Genomic DNA, 16688 nt, shown 5'->3' on the forward strand with positions numbered 1-16688 from the left:
AACTTAGCTTTTATTTTCTAAAAAAAAAAAAAAATTAACCCTTGCTTAGGATTTTTTCTAGCATTATTTTAGTAAATTTAATTTATTTTTGTTTTCTTTTTGTTTATAGGAATTAAGGAAGGAAGCTGCTAAATAACATTGTCTTCAAAAGGAGGAGCTCTTCTTCAGACATCAATCATCTCCTTTTCTGGGTTCTTTCTTCCCATTCTCATTTACATAATTTTAACTTATTTTAGAATCTCACAGTTTATGCTAGGACGTAGATCTCTGGATTTAGAACTAGCACCGTTTGATCCTGAGATTGAAAGAACAATTCGTGAAAGATTGAGAAATAATTCTGTTGAAATGGCGAATGAGACTGAAGTTAAAGCTCTCAAAGATTATTCAGCTCCTGTCCAATTTAATGCGCCTTCATGCATAGTGTTGCCAACCACTACGGCAGCACACTTTGAACTTAAACCTGGAGTCATACAATTGTTGCCATCCTTTTATGGATTGGACAAAGAGGACCCATATCATCATGTGAAAGAATTCTTAAACATTTGCTCCACCTTTAAGTTCCAAAACTTCTCAGACGATTCGATCCGCCTACGCCTGTTTCCTTTTTCTTTGAAGGATAAGGCGAAAGCATGGTTGAATTCTCTAGAAGTTGGATCTATCACTACATGGGACCAACTGTCTAAGAAGTTCTTAAACAAGTTCTTCCCCGTTTACAAAACCAATGCCCTCCGTAGAGAAATCACTAACTTCACACAAAAAGAGGGCGAGCACTTTCATGAATGTTGGGAAAGATGGAAGGACTTGCTTCTTAAATGTCCTCACCATGGTTTTGAGAAGTGGCAACAAGTTCAATACTTCTATGACGGTCTGGACACCCCAAAACCGTCGCATGGTTGATGCCACCAGTGGAGGGTCATTCATGACCAAAAGTGATGTCGAAGCGTGGAACTTCTTTGAAACTTTGTGCGAAAATTCCCAGCAATGGGATTATTCAAATAGAGGTGATAGAAGTCCCCAACAACAAAAGAGAGGTTGTATATATGAGATAGGAGTCATACCAGAGCTAAGTGCCAAGCTTGATAACCTGACAAAGAAAGTTGATGCTCTGGTATTGAATAATGGACCACCACAAACAGCTCAAGTCGAGGCATATGCCACATGTTCCAGTCCTGCCCATCCTATGCAGTCTTGTCCATCTGGTGCAGCATTCCCAGAACTTCTCTCTAAACAAGTTCATGCTATGAACACTTTTCAAAAATCTGGGAATGATCCTTACTCGAACACATACAACCCAGGGTGGGCTAGACATCCAAATTTCTCTTGCGAAAAAGGACCACAACAAGGAGGACCATCTGAAAATCCTCCCATGCAACCGCACCTCCAAGTTGGCAGTCAAAAACCTCAACAATTTCTACAATATCAACAACTGCCTACACAATCAAGGAAACCATCTCTTGAGGATACACTCCATCTTTTCATGTAGAGTTCTCTCCAATTCCAAAAAGACACCCAACAAACCTTACTGGCCAACCAGCAAAGCTTACATGCAAATGCACAATCCATTGCCAAGCTGGAAGTACAAATGGGTCAACTAGCTGCCACATTGAGTGAGAGAGAGAAGGGCAAGTTCCCTAGCCAACCTGAGGCTAATCCAAAGGGACAGTATGAGATTGGCTCTAATTCCAACCAAGGGCAATATCATGAACAGGCCAAATCGATCACTACCCTTAGGTCAGGCAAGTAGATTGATAACAGAATAGAGATGCCTGGGGATGAATCAAATTGTAAAACAGAAAATCAAGATGAAGCAGAGAGCCATACCAATGCATCCAAAGTCCAAAAGCTCTCTGACTCTCCAAGAGCCACTAATGTGCCACCTTATGTGCCCAAAGCACCATTTCCTCAACGTCTGGCACCAATAAAGAAAAGAAATAACTTTGATGAAATTTTGGATGTGTTTCAAAAAGTGCAAGTCAACATCCCGTTGCTTGACGCTATCAAGCAAGTCCCTGCTTACGCTAAGTTTCTTAAAGATTTATGCACTCAAAAGCGTAAGCAGAATGTTCATAAGAAAGTTTTCCTTGCAGAGCAGCTCAGCTCCATGATTCAACATAACACCCCTCCTAAATTTAGGGATCCAGGAGCTCCCACCATTTCTTGCGGCATAGGAGATCATAAGATCGGGAAGGCATTACTTGATTTAGGGGCGAGTGTCAATTTGTTACCATATTCGGTTTATGAGCAGCTAGGACTTGGTGAGTTAAAACCGACTAAGGTAACATTACAACTAGCCGATAGATCTGTCAAGGTGCCCCGGGGTGTTATTGAAGATGTGTTAATCCAGGTTGATAAATTTTATTTTCCAGTGGATTTCATAGTTCTGTCCAGAATCTTCATAGTCAGATCCCAGTCATTCTGGGTCGTCCATTTTTGGCCACATCTAATGCTATTATCAATTGCAGGAATGGAGTTATGAAATTGTCCTTTGGTAACATGAATATTAAACTCAATGTTTTTAATGCAGGACAACCATCCTCCGATTTGGATGACATATTTGAAGTGGACATGATCGAGAGCCTTGTGCAGGACTCCTTCCGTACATCTTTTGAAGATCCTCTTAAGACATGCTTAGCACACTCGGGCATAGATTTTGACATTGATAGTCCCATCCATGAAGTCAATGCATTGCTCGACTCTACTACTATAATGTAGACTGAAAAATGGAGAGCGAAAGTGGAACCTCTTCATCCCTCTGAGATTCTTCCTGACAGCACAGTTTGTAACTCTGAGAAGACAAAGGCGAGCAGGCTGCTTAATGTTCTTAGAGCATATAAGGCAGCAATTGAACGGAAGATAATGGAAATACAGGGAGTATGCCCCACGATATGTATGGATCATGCTGTGGAAATGTCGCATGAAATGCAAAGGAAGCGTGATCCTAACATGGAAGAAGTTGTTCGAGCAGAAGTCCTTAAATTATTTGACGACAGTGTCAGTTACCTCATTTCAGATGGCACAGTTCATGAGAACTCACATCACTTGTCTGGGATTGGTTAATCAAGATGTTGAGGTAATTTCTTTGGCGGACCCTGGTTATAAAGATTATTTCATTCATGGTCCGTTCTTGTCTGGCTGAAGACGTTAAACTTAGCGCTCATGGGAGGCAACCCAGCCTTTTGCTTTATTGTATTGCTTTTTATTTCATTCATTTTCAATTTTCTTAGTTAGTTACTTCAATGTTTGTGGGTAACATTACTGCAAACCCTCACGAGACTACAACTCGTCCACTAGGGGTAACCTAGGGGTTTAAAGGCTTGTTGCATGCGCTAAATGCAATCGAGAGCACCTGCGAAAGTGGTATAGGTAGGATCTTCTTTTGTTTTTCTTTTTGTTATTTTTTCTTCTGTTGATTTCTCTCTTGCGCTAACTCATTTTTCCGTTGAAATTCTTCGCAAACTTTGAGAAAGCTTCTTGATTCTCCGTCCAGGTACTATCTTTCCCTCATTCCTCTTTTATTATTCGTTGTCCCATGTGCATCGCATGATTATTTCTTTTACATTGAGGACAATGTAGATTTTAGGTTAGGGGTGGAAGATTAGGTTACCTAATCAGTATTTTCTTGGTTTTGAGCAAAATTTTTGAAAATTTTAAAATTTTTTCTGGAATTTCTATTGAACTCAAAGTGATTTTGAAGGATAGTTGTGATTTTACCATTATAAGATACATGATGTTGGTAACTAATGACTCTTGGATTCGGCCATCTGCTTGATTTCACAGTCCATTTTGAATTGTTAATCCATGATTAGAGGTTGTAAACATTGATTGAGTCATGATTTCACATATCACATCTCGCTTACACATTAAGTTTTCGGTTCGATAACTGAATGATTAACTTGGTAAAAAGAAGAATTAAAAGGCTAAGTCACATAATCTTCACCATAGGTTTGCTCCCTATAGGTGTAGATTTGATTCTCCATAGTTGACTTAAAAAAAAATGAGGCGACGAGTTTTCGCCATAGGTTTGCTCCCTATAGGTATAAATTTGATTCTCCTCATTTGCGTTACTGCTCAAAAAGAAAATCAAAGGCTGGTAAAATGAAAAGTTAATCTGTGAGATAAGTGTTGGTTTCAAGCTTGGTTGTCACGAATTACCAATGATATCATGAGATTGAAAATTGGATCTCTTAATGTTTGTAAGTCGAGATTACACTTTACATTCATGGAGCTCGATGTTCAGAATTGTTCCAATTAATGGATTAATAGTCTGAAATTAATTATGAAATCTGTTGAGAGCTTGATTTCAGGAGAAAATTCTACTTACCATTCATGAATCTTAGAATTTTCACATCTCAGCTGTCTGTTCACAAGTCACTTGAGTTTACAGGAAACGTCTTTTATTTCTAAAATTATTTTTCGCATGTTTTGCTCGGGACTAGCAAAATGCTGGTTGGGGGTTGTGATCAGGGTCAAATATTGCATATCAGACCCCAGTAATTGCCTGATTTTACGTACATGATAAGGTTTAATGCCATATTTTAATTGTATTTTTGTTACAGGATGAAGTGAGGAGCGTTAATTGAAAATTGATGTTAAAGGCTGGATTTCATGATCCAAAGTCTCCAGGGCACAGGATGGACTCCAGAGAACCATAATGAAGATTTTACATGCCTGTGATCTGAGGAAAGCAAGCCAAAGGGGCCCGAAAATGTTCCATAATTCAATATCACATGGTTCCCTATATAATATCATTTCTAAACTTAATACATGGGATGAGGGCCGTAAATTAACCGTACATATTAAATTTCAGCCATTAAAGATCTCGGGAAGTGAGCCAAATGACAAATCAGCCCGTTAATCTCCAATTTGGGGCCCACCTGATATTTAGAACTGCTTCAAACTTGGTGTTGACGGTTGAAATTATATGACAAAGAAGATGGACGGATTGAATTTCTCGAAATCATCACGGTGGACCCCACATTGAGTGACATGTGCATGGTGCACACGCTGACCCGACTACGTCTTTGAAAAGGAAACCTCCGTTTCCAGCGTCCGCGGTGTCGTCGGTTGTGGGGCCCACCTATTGTCCAAATGGACAATCCAAACCGCCCATCCGCTTCCTGAGGTCGATATCGTCATCGCCAGATGTCCGTTTGGTTCCATACATATGTACGGACGTTGATCGCTGAAAAAACGTAAAATGGACGGTGAGTTCAAAACTCCGTGGGTTGCACCGAATCCACCCCAAAACCAGTCAATTCCTACTGATTTTTCGAGCTGAAAGGACGACTTGGATTCCTGTGAAAAGTCCAGGAATGGGCCCCACCATCATCGCAGCGTCGGTTTGGCGTCCGCGTAGCGTCTTCCGCTGGCCGTTTTTGCGAAGGTTTGTGGGCCCCGTACGTCACGCGTACGGCCGATCTGACCCGTCCATCGTGTAGAGGGCTTCGAGAGCTTCAAAACCATGTTGATATTCTTCGCCCATGCGTACACACGTGTGCGGTACAGAGGCCACAAACAGGCCGTCTTGTGACGTTCAAAACTGATCTTTTTGTATTTTCTTCTCTGGGCCGCATTAATGGACCTTCAAAACCATCTATTCTTGACTGAAATTTCGTCCTGAATCCAATGGACGGGGTAGATTTTCCAGAAAATGCCTCTGTGGGGCCCACCGATCACGGCTGCGAAAAATTGTACTTCGAGTCCTTCTACGACTTTGCCACCGACCCCAGCCATCCAGCAGCTATAAAAGGGGAGTTTTGGACGTGGGAAAGGCATTGAGAACCAGGGGATTCCAGATCTGGAGCAAGGGAGAGAAGAAAGAGAAGAAAGAGAAGAAAGAAGAGGAAGAGAGATTGTTTGGTTTGAGTTTTTTTTATGAATTTTAGTTAATATTTTTTTTGATGGATTTTATGGGTCACTAACCTCTCAGCTAGGGCTGAGATGAAGCTCCTAATTTGATTAGCTCTTGTATTGGTTGATTTACTTTGAATTTCAATTAATTTGTTTCTTTCTTTAAGTGGGCTTTATGGGTTTAAATTCTATACTTCTCCATCTATGAACTTGACCAAAGTATATATATGGATGTTGTTTGGATGCTTATTATAGGTGCTTGTGTCTGATCAAGAACAGGTTTCCTATAGAGGAAGAAACAGGATGCTTTAATGAATTGTACATCCCTTATGCCCGACCAAGGATATGGGATATGTCATTCATGGCATTGCTTAAAGGAATTAGACAGTCTGTATGCCCGATTAAGGACACAGATTGTGCTTTCTCTATTTAAGTGGTATCAATCTAGATCAAGGTGAATCAATAGACAAAACAAGGGTTAGGATAATTAGGGGTGGATTCGAAAGTCCTAGTGCTCTCTCTCTGATTAAATTTTCTTCCCTGTTCTTAATTAATTGTTTTTCATAAAATTGTGCTTAGTAATTCATTCCATTATTTATTGGATTAGTTAAGGAGAATCATAGATTTGAATTGTGACGACCAGTCCTCGTGGGAACGATCTCGTAATACGTACCGTATCTACATCTGATTCGTATACTTGCGAGTTTAAAAATCATTTAAATCGTGTTGGTTTAAATAAAACATCAACTCCTACCCATCTAGCCATCGGCTTAACAATGGGGGACCCTGTTTTGCTTCACCCTACTCGGCCTCAGCAGTCGAAATACCACCCACCTCAACCTAGTACACGACGGTCGGTAGGCTCGTCACACCTCTTCCCTTCCCAGTCCGGGCAGATGAAATGACTCTTGCACCCATCATACTATGCTCACCCCACTTGACACATAATAGAAGAGGACCCGATTGGCCAATCTTAGTAGGTTTATTGGAGGATAGGCATCTCCAATATCGAGATTTAAGCCCGGGGTGGCCATAGTACACCCTTCTCAGAACTTCTCAACAATATCAATACTTGGGCCATCAAGCCTCAACACAAACTACATCACCCAACTAGCCATCATGTGGCTACCATATAAAACATCTACTTGGGAAATATATCACCATGAAAGCCCATATAATCAAGTGTGTAATCACAATGGCATGTACACACTCCAACTCCTCTGAACATTCATCCAAGTACAAGGACCAACACGAGGGCCCAAATACCACTATACGAATTGACACGAGGGCCTCAAATAACCATGCGGGCCAACACGAGGGCCCAAACATAGTACATTGATGCATCTCATCCTCATACGGACTAGCACAAGGCCCCAAATCAAAACAAGATCCAAAATTCTCAACTCCTCTGCATCACATCCATGCATATGAAATAACACAATGGCTCCAATTTCATGATGTGTTCATGCATGCATATAAAATGGATGCTCACAAATCAACCATGTGTATCAAACTATCAGGTTGATACCAACATAACAATGGCAGGATAAATCAAATTGCCAAGGCATGGCCCATAAATACTCAACAATAAACCCTTAAGTCATAGTTAGCCCATTGTTCATGGGAATGTTCATCTACACCCTTAATCCTTTCTTGATACGGGCCAAATCATGGTCTTAGTACCCATAAGCAATGGGCCTTAACTTGGGCCCAACTAAGATTTAATCATCAATCTATAATCTGGTCTTATGAGACCCCGACCATGTATATAGGCTACACGATGCATGCTATGTCCATCACATATTGGCTACATAAATCATATCATAAACACTGTGTGTGAGCTACACATCACACATCATCCACATATCACAACACATCACATACCATAATCATCTCATGCCCTCATGGGCTTCACTTAACAATAGTGCCAATTGGCCAAATAGACAAGCAAGCTAACAATAATCAAAACATCCTTCCCTTAACCATGGAAGTGGGCTCACTTGGCCTCTCATCAAATAGTTACTTGTAACCAGCTTACATCCCAAGTTCCAGGGGCAAGTAGGCTTTCATAAACCCAAGCCACTATGCCCAACACAAGAATAACTAATGTGACACAAAGGTCTACACATTTAAGTGTCTTCAATAGTACATTGAGGCCCTACACCTCTTGTGAATACTTAACAAATGGCCACCATGGCTCACATACAGCATGCACATACATAAGGTGTATATATTATGGTACTACACAAGTTTTCACATGTATCATCATTATCATAGACATCATTTAGCATCAAATTCATCATCATAACATGTATCATGCAAGCATGGGCATGAAGTATATAGTACACTGGGATTAACATGTATCAACAATGTCAGGCCCGAGTCTTAGTACCATTCCATTCCTTAGGATCCCCCAATCCTCTCCGTCAAATTCTGGCGACCTACGACCTGTAAATAGCATTTGCGAGTGACCCTGAGTTGCGTCTAGTGAAATTGAGCCAACTCAACTGAGACCTGCATCATTACAACCGCATTGTCGGCGCGGTTCCAATGCCCCATCTCATGTGCCAATCCGATGATTAGATTGTGAGATGTGGCCCGCGCATCATATGGTCGTGGACCGCACATTGTGGGGCCTTCCAGTTATTGCAATTCCCTAGAAAAATCATGATGATGACATCACCACCCATGCCTCTTACATGTAATCATTTCAAGCATTCCTTCTCTAGCCCCATGCCTTCTTACAAATCAATCATTGCTCTTACACCTCTTACAATGCAATCATTTCCTCCCTACATCTCTCTCCCTCCCTCTTTTCCTTTCCATTCTTCCCTTGCTAGCAACCCCAAACATCCATGGGAGCTCCATTTTTTCAGCCCCATTGCAACCCAAGATCTCTCAATCCAACCATCCCAAGCCCATCACAACCATTAAAACCTTTCTTTTGGAGCAATAGAACCTAAAGGTTGAAGAAGGAGGAGATTTGAGGTGAGTGCCATGTCTAGGAGTAGAACTCTTATTTTCTTCCTTAGATCTTTGGTTTTCTTGCATGGGGGCGTGTAGGACCCACCAATGAATGGTGGAGATCCTACTTGACCCCTTGGATGTAGCCAATGGCCCACCCTTGCTACATGCATGAGCCATGATGGGGCCATTCTCTATGGACCACATCATGATGTTTTGTTTTAATCCAAGACTTTGATGGGTCATCTAAACCCTAATTTCATGGTGGGGATGGCATCCCCACCTCAGATTTTTAGATATAGGGTCCATGCATGCATGGAGCCCATGATGTAAGGTTTGGATTTGTTTGGAGGGGCTCATAGTGGCGGTGTCACCTCCTTTTGGCTGATCTCTCTCTCTCTCTCTCTCTCTCTCTCTCTCTCCCTTGTGTGATGGCCCACCTGATGAGACAAGTACTTTATCATAGTTGTCCACCAGTGGGACACCCACCATCCAGCAAATAGGGCCCATCTTGCTGCCTAGATTGGGCCTACATGGCTGGATAGACCATGCAGGCCTGGTTGAAGGGAAAAACACAAATACCGGCCTGATCCCGGGGCCATGTGGCCCACCCTGGTGGACCCTACTGTGATGTATGCATTTTAAATCCATGTCGTACACTTGTGCTGCCCACCGTGATGTTATCCACGCTGCTTATCTAGCGGGCAGGCCTATTGCCTGTTCTTTTGGGCAGGCCTGGATGAAGGCACTATAAGAAATATCGCTTTTACTAATGAAATTTTTACCGACAAAAAAAATTTGGTCGGTAAAAGTACGTTTTTACTGACGATTTTTTTTTGTCAGTAAAACTGCACTTTTACCGATGAATTTTGTTTTCGTCGGTAATAATATTTTTACTGACGAAAATTTTCGTCAGTAAATGTATTTTAATTTTTAAGACAGAAATTTTAGCACTATTTTGAAATTTTCGTGGTAAGACTTTAATCGACGAAACTTTTAGTTGGTAAAAAGCGCAAAACCACTTTTATGATGAAAATTTTCTTCGGTAAAAGTGTTATGTTTTTAACTTAGAAATTTTTGCCTTGAGTTTTATCGACGAACTAAAGCCGTCAGGAATAATGGTTTTACCGAAGAAAATTTTTGTCGGTAAAAGTGTTATGTTTTTAACTTAAAATATTTTCGCCGTGAGTTTTACTGACGAACTAAAACCGTTGGGAATAATGTTTTTACAAACGAAAATTTTTGTCAGTAAAAGTATCTTAATTTTTAAGATGAAAATGTTCGCGCTATTTTAAAAATTTCGCGATAAGACTTTTACCAACGAAAATTTTCGTCGGTAAAAGTGTTATGTTTTTAACTTTGAATATTTTCACCCTGAGTTTTACCGACGAACTAAAACCATCGGGAATAATGTTTTTACCGATGAAAATTTTTGCCGGTAAAAGTATTTTAATTTTTAAGATGAAAATTTTCACGTTATTTTAAAAAATTTTGCGGTAAGACTTTTACCAACGAAAATTTGCATCAGTAAAAAGCACAAAACCACTTTTACCGACGAAAATTGTCGTCGGTAAAAGTGTTATGTTTTTATCTTAGAAATTTTCACCGTGAGTTTTACCGACGAACTAAAACCGTCGGGAATAATGGTTTTACCGACGAAAATTGTGTTATGTTTTTCAATTAGAAAATTTTCGCCCTGAGTTTTTATTTTTATTTTCCATCAGGAAAGGGATTGGCTAGTGACCACGCCACTACCCATGATTTATTATTACATCCATTTCGTCCATCTATTTTTCCATATGATTAACGGTATTTGTCCAAAAAATGAGGTAGATTTAAATCTCAAGTGGGCCACATACAAAATTGATTGAACACTTATCATTAAAAACTTACTAGGACCACAAAAGTTTTAATCAAGCTGATATTTGTTTTTTTTTTTTGTGTGTGTATTTTGCCTTCATCCAGGTTTGTATGACTGAAGGATGTCAAATAAACATTACAGTGGGCCCTGAGAGGGTTTTAATGGTGGAGATTCAATCACTATTGTTTTCCCATGGTGTGGTCCACCTGATATTTAGATTTGCCTCATTTTTAGGAACAACTCCTAAAGTGATCTGTAAAAATAAATGGACGGCATGGATATCAAATAAACATTAAGTGGGCCCTAAGAGGGTTTTAATGGTGAAGATTCAATCAGTACTATTTTCCTGTGGTGTGGTCCACCCGAGATTTAGATCTGCCTCATTTTTTAGATTAACCGCTAAAGTGATCTATAAAAATGAATGGACGGTGTAGATATTAGTAAAAATGGAGATTCAACCCATTAATTAGATGGTTAGGATTGTCCCAAAACTATACTTTTTTTTCGTGCAACTAATTAGAAATAAGACAATCGATATCTTTTCAGGCCATTGATTAGACGACTGAGATTAAAAGTAAGAACTAAATGATGGATCAAGAGATTAAAATATTTTATCTCATTAAATACCATAAACCATCTCTCTTTTCTTTCATTTCATTTTATCTCCAACAGCATCCTCTGGCAGTGTGTGATGAAACTATGTGAAGACATCCTAAAAAATATAAAAGCACTTGGTGGGGCCAACATGAGTTTTGGATGCAGTTGAAACTTGGTTTGACCCCTCATCCAAGTGGGACACACATAATGAGTGGGTTGGATATGTGAATCACAATTAGGTAGGCCCAAAATATGATTATAATTGTTTTAAGGAAACCCTTCTCCACTACGTTTAGGTGAGTTACTCGTTACCCTTACCAGAGTAAACTCTGTGGGGTCCGTCGTTATTTATTTATTTTATACACTCCATTCATCCATGTTAACAGATAATTTGAGGTCTAAAGAACAAAAAGGAAGCATATCCAAAGCTCAAGTGGACCACGCCATAGGAAATAGTGTGATTGAACCTCTACCATTTAAAATTTCTTGGAGGCCATAGAAGTTTTGGATCAAGCTGATGATTGTGTTTTCTATTCATTCATATATTTTTGATATTATTAACAACATTTAAACATTTTTGGACAATCTAATCAGTTCAAATTGAAGAGTAAATAACTTCAGATGTTTAAATCAAATTTCACTGAAATTGTTGATCAATCTTGGTATGCCCAATATCTTTTCTCACATGTAGCCTGATTGAGGCAAGTAACTAGTCAAATTGAGATTACTGATCAGTAAAATAGAGTGAATGGGCCAGACATGTAAAATGGGTCAAATATTCTGGTAAAAATTGTGAGACAACTTACTGACCTCATGAGAACTTAAGAATTGATGTTAGTAAGTTTTGTGGGCCCCATCATGATGTGTGTCGTACATCAACACCGTGGATTTGATGTGTCCCCTTTAGGTTATGAGATATCTCAAAAATCATCTGTTTACGAAACTCATGTGGGCCATACCATCTAAAACTATGTGAAGACATCCTAAGAAATTTAAAAGCACTTAGTGGGGCAACACTTGGTGGGGCCCACATGAGTTTTGGATGCTGTTGAAAATTGGTCCAACCCCTCATCCAAGTGGGACACACATAATGAGAGGGTTGGATATGTGAATCACATTTTGGTAGACCCAATATATGATTATGAATGTTTTAAGGAAACCCCTCTCCATCATATTATGTGGTGTGGCCCACCCAAGTCATGGATTGACTTTATTTTTAAGCTCTTAGCCCACCTAAGTCATGGATTGACTTTCTCCATACCGTTCAATGCTTTTCTCAGATCATTTTAAGATATTAACCAAAAAATGGGGCGGGTCCAAAGCTTAAGTGGACTACAAAGTAGGGACTGAATGTCCACCATTAAAAATAACATTCATAGAAGTTTTGGATCAAGCTGATGTTTGTGTTTTCTCTTCATTTATATCTTTTTGATATTATGAACATGTTGGATGTCAAATAAACATTATTGTGGGCCCAAGGAAGGTATCAACGGTGGAAATCATTATTCCACACTATTTCGCGTGGCATGGTACACTTGAGTTTTGGATTTATCGAAAATTTGGGATCAACCCACACCATTCATCCATTTTTCGAGATAATTTTAGAGAATTATCCAAAAAATGAATTATATCCAAAGATTAAATGGACCACGCCACAAATAAGGGGAACGGATTGGCTACTCTCCCTGACACCATCCAATGGCTAGTGGTTGGTGCTCTGTGAGCCCTACCATGATGTATGTGTTTAATCTATGTCGCCTATCTATTTTTAAAGATCATCTTATGATATGAGACCAAAAATGAGATGTATCCAAATCTTAAGTGGATCACATTCCAGGAAACAGTGTTGAATGAGCGTCAACCATTAAAAAACATTTTGGGGCCATAAAAGTTTTGGATCAAACTGATTTTTGGTTTTCCCCTTCATCTGGCCCTGTATGACCTAATCAACATATTGGATGTCAAATAAACAATACAGTGGGCCTTAGGAGGATTTTAATGATGGATATATAATAATTTTATAATTTATTTTATATATATATGTATGGGAAAAGGTTCCATGCGGTTGAGCTCATGGGAACTTCTCATATGATCAAGTTCTGTGGGCCCCACTGTGATGGGTGTCGAACATCTACCTAATCAATCAGATGCACCATTCCATGGTGGGCCTGGGGCTTAAAAATCAAGTCAATCCATGACTTTTTTGGGCCACACCACATACAAAAGTTGAGAGGGGTTACCCTCCATTAAAATGTTCATAATAATTTGTTGGGACCACCGAGATGTGGTTCACAAATCCAACCCATCCATTATGTATGTCCCACTTGGATGAGGAGTCAGACCAAGTTTCATTTGCATTAAAATTTCAGGTGGGCCCCACCAAGTGATTTTATATGTTTTAGGCATTTCTTCACATGATTTTAGATGGTATGGCCCACCTAAGTTCCATATACAACTGATTTTTGGGATATCCCATAATTTAAAGGGGGTCCATCAAATGCACGGTGTTAATGGTCCACACGCATCACAGTGGGGCCCACACAGCTCGACCTTGTGGGAAGTTCCCATGAGCTCGATCGTACAAAACATTTTCCCTAAAAGAAAAGAGCCCTCATTTCTTGCGCACCCTTCACCCCCATTCCCTCTCTCTCTCACTCCCAGTGCCTTCTGCCCCCATTCCCTCTCTCTCTCTCTCTCTCTCTCTCTCTCTCTCTCTCTCACTCCCAGCACCCTCTTCCCCTTTTCCCTTTCCCTCCCTCTCATTGCCCTCTTCCCCTATTCCCTTTCCCTCCCTCTCTCTCTCTCTACAGCTTGGAGCAGATCTAGTTTGGATTTCCTTCAGCCTTTCTCCCTTCACTAGTTTTTAGGGTTGTGAATATGGATTGGAGCAAATCTAGTTGAGGTCGAAGCATTTGGTGAAGCGTTTCTTATAGAAATTGCATTTTGTGAGAAGTCCCGTTTTTAGATTTTTTTAGGCGTTTGGAGTTATAGATCTGATTGGCATTGAAGTGCAAATTCCAGACGTGCTGAAGAAAGCAAAAGAGGAGTTCAATTTCCAGACATGCGGGGTCCTAATTTTATCATGTGAGGTGGGTTTTTTCAAAGGGGTTTTGAAGATTCTCAAGAAGGACGAGCAAAGATTCTATGGGGTGGGATTGTAAGAGGTTTTTAAGATATTGCAATCACCAATTTGCTTGGTTTTTTTTTTTTAAAAAAATTGGCTATTTATTTTCTTTCTTCATACAAGATGTTTTCTTGGAAAAATTTGATTAAATACGCCTATTTATCACTAGTCTTCTTGTGCCATGTAATATGCTATTTGCAAGCCTGAAATTAAAATTATAATGTGGTTACATGATCCTGCTATTTTGATTTTGTTTAAACTATGCAAGATATTGCACTTTCAACATCTGAAGGGTTACTGTTTATTTATTTATTTATTTATTTTTAATGATGGCAGTTTAGGTTATCGATCTTTGGGCAGGAATTTAGTGTTTTTCTTATTTCCATACGTTCTCGGCATTTTACGGAAGTACGATATATATTTCAGTGTTGATAATTAAGTTAAATTATATTTCTGATTTGATTACTCAGATATTTAACAGGTTTCTAATAGGGACATGAAAACTTGTATGAAAACAAAGTCATCTTAGGCATTTGGTTTTTTTTCTTAAAGTAAAAGTATTGCATTTGGTATGCGTTTCTGCTTCTTTGATGTTAAGTAGTTATGTTAACTTCGCAAGACTAATGCACATCATATTGTTTGTTTTTCACTACTTTGTTCTTCTGATGATGTGTAATCCTCATAATAACTATGTTCTTTACTTGAAAAGAAATAGAATTATAGTGGTATCTAGTTCCTTGCAAGAATATAAAGGATGCTAGTTCTGTTTCTTACTCCCACTAGAGTTGGATGTGTCTTGTAATATGCAGGACAATATCTTCAAACATCAGTCCCATGATTCAGATAGTTTATCTGCCAAGCCCATGGATGACTTATTTTCCAAAAGTTTTTCCAACCACATGATTTAGGGATAGTTTGGATAGAAATTTCAATAATGCTAGCTTGGCTCCTCCTTTTTAAAATCCAGATTTTGTAGATTTCTAAAATCATGCCCTGCTTTATCTGATTGGTAACCTTTAAATAGATAGTGAAAAGGAATATTTCACACCTAATTCAATGGGAGAATATTACCAGAACCTACCATTTTCTGAATCATAGGAAAATTAACCCTTTTGCAGCAACAATTTCAGAAAATTTTGAGAATAGTCTAGTTATTAACTCCTCTTTTGTGATGATGTTACACATATCATTTTCTTGGGATCATATGATTCCTTTTTTGTGATATAGAATGAACCTTGTCGAAGCTCCATAGTTGTGTCCGAACTCTTGGACAGTTCAATTGCACAAACTATTATAGTTGGCCTGACAACACATAGGAAATCTATATTTAAATTTTATTTATTTATTTATTTTTCAGAGGGGTTAGTTTTACTTGTTTTTAAAAGCTAGGAAGACGAAATTGCTCATCTTCACGCTCTTAATGATTTGAGTTTCATCAATTCCAGGGTGGATTTTGGGGGTTGGACAGAGAATAGCAGTGGGACATATAATAAGTGGGATGCAGTATCCACAACACAGGTATTTCCATTGGTCCATGATATTTGTTCCATCATTCCTTGACTTCCTTTGTTCTGAGATTATAAAGATGAAAAGAGAAATGCTTCTTTTCATTGGCTATGTAGATCCATAAATTTGCTTGTATTGTAGCTACTTTTCATGGTTGACTAAAATAAATGATGAATGATTCCTTGTGTATAACAATGTTAAATAATATTCCCCAAACCTCTAAATTAAGGCAGTGTGGCCTGCCCGAGTTTTCGATTAGGTTGATTAATTCTTTCATCCCATTAGATGCACCTCACAAATATGTGTCTCACTTGAGTTATCAGAATCACAAGAGATAGCCTTTGGATTTTGAAGTGGCTACTCTTACTTACCATTTTTCTTTTTCTCCTCTCACCTGAATGCGAAGGATACTGCACTTAGGATGTTTGTTTAACTTTCCATTATAGTGGAATCAATGCTGTTATGAATCTGATCATCAGGTGGGCCACATGTGTGCAAAGAGTTTGTATAGAGTTGGTTTTATGCTCATGTTGCCTGATTAGTGACCCCATTTTTATACCCGACCCCACTTAACCCTGTAGAATGGGGATTGTTTCTTGTGTGGATGGCCTGATGAATAGTCTAGAAGATTGGATCTCATTTGTTGGTCAATAGCTGTATAGATGGAATATTCCATTGTAGGGACTGCCTGATGAATAGCCTGGAAGATTGGTTCTCATCAACAAAAAAATAGATGCCTAGTTTGTTTTTAAATATATTATCTCAAAATTGATAGAGCAGACCCGA

At 39.1% G+C, this 16688-nt stretch overlaps 1 non-coding gene across 1 annotated transcript; it reads right to left on the bottom strand.

The window, feature by feature from the left end:
• Nucleotides 1-723: 723 nt before the first annotated feature.
• On the bottom strand, nt 724-830 carry LOC131226344 (small nucleolar RNA R71). Its single transcript, XR_009161735.1, has one exon. It is a non-coding gene; the product is annotated as a small nucleolar RNA R71 (small nucleolar RNA).
• Nucleotides 831-16688: the final 15858 nt, after the last annotated feature.

Source organism: Magnolia sinica, chromosome 14 (assembly GCF_029962835.1).
Source record: "Magnolia sinica isolate HGM2019 chromosome 14, MsV1, whole genome shotgun sequence".
In the NCBI taxonomy this organism is placed as follows: Eukaryota; Viridiplantae; Streptophyta; class Magnoliopsida; order Magnoliales; family Magnoliaceae; genus Magnolia; species Magnolia sinica.